Source organism: Otolemur garnettii, unplaced genomic scaffold (genome assembly GCF_000181295.1).
Source record: "Otolemur garnettii isolate 467f Iridium unplaced genomic scaffold, OtoGar3 scaffold00058, whole genome shotgun sequence".
NCBI classification, from domain to species: Eukaryota; Metazoa; Chordata; class Mammalia; order Primates; family Galagidae; genus Otolemur; species Otolemur garnettii.
In genome coordinates this window covers 9385181-9385398 of record NW_003852453.1, presented here as the reverse complement: position 1 = coordinate 9385398, position 218 = coordinate 9385181, and the positions used below count along the sequence as shown (strand labels likewise).

Below are 218 nucleotides of genomic sequence, written 5' to 3'. Positions count from 1 at the left end.
AGGGCAGTGGCAGGCACCATGGAGTGCCCTCTGCTGTCTCATCAGCTCACCCCAGTCATATGTCCTCCACAAGTTCCCCATCAGCCATGGTCCTCTGACTCCAGCCCAACAAGTGATGGACTAGCTGGGTGACCTCAAGACTGCTAAGAGCCCTCCCTGGCCTCTCTTTCCTTTTCCCCACAGAGGGTCAGGAAACCCCCTGAGCCCAAGGCAATAGT

The 218-nt window shown here is 57.3% G+C and overlaps 1 protein-coding gene across 2 annotated transcripts in view; it reads right to left on the bottom strand.

The window, feature by feature from the left end:
• Positions 1–218, bottom strand: part of CPNE2 (copine 2) — a 46898-nt gene that overhangs the window by 24854 nt on the left and 21826 nt on the right. The gene's annotated exons all lie outside the window — the stretch shown is intronic.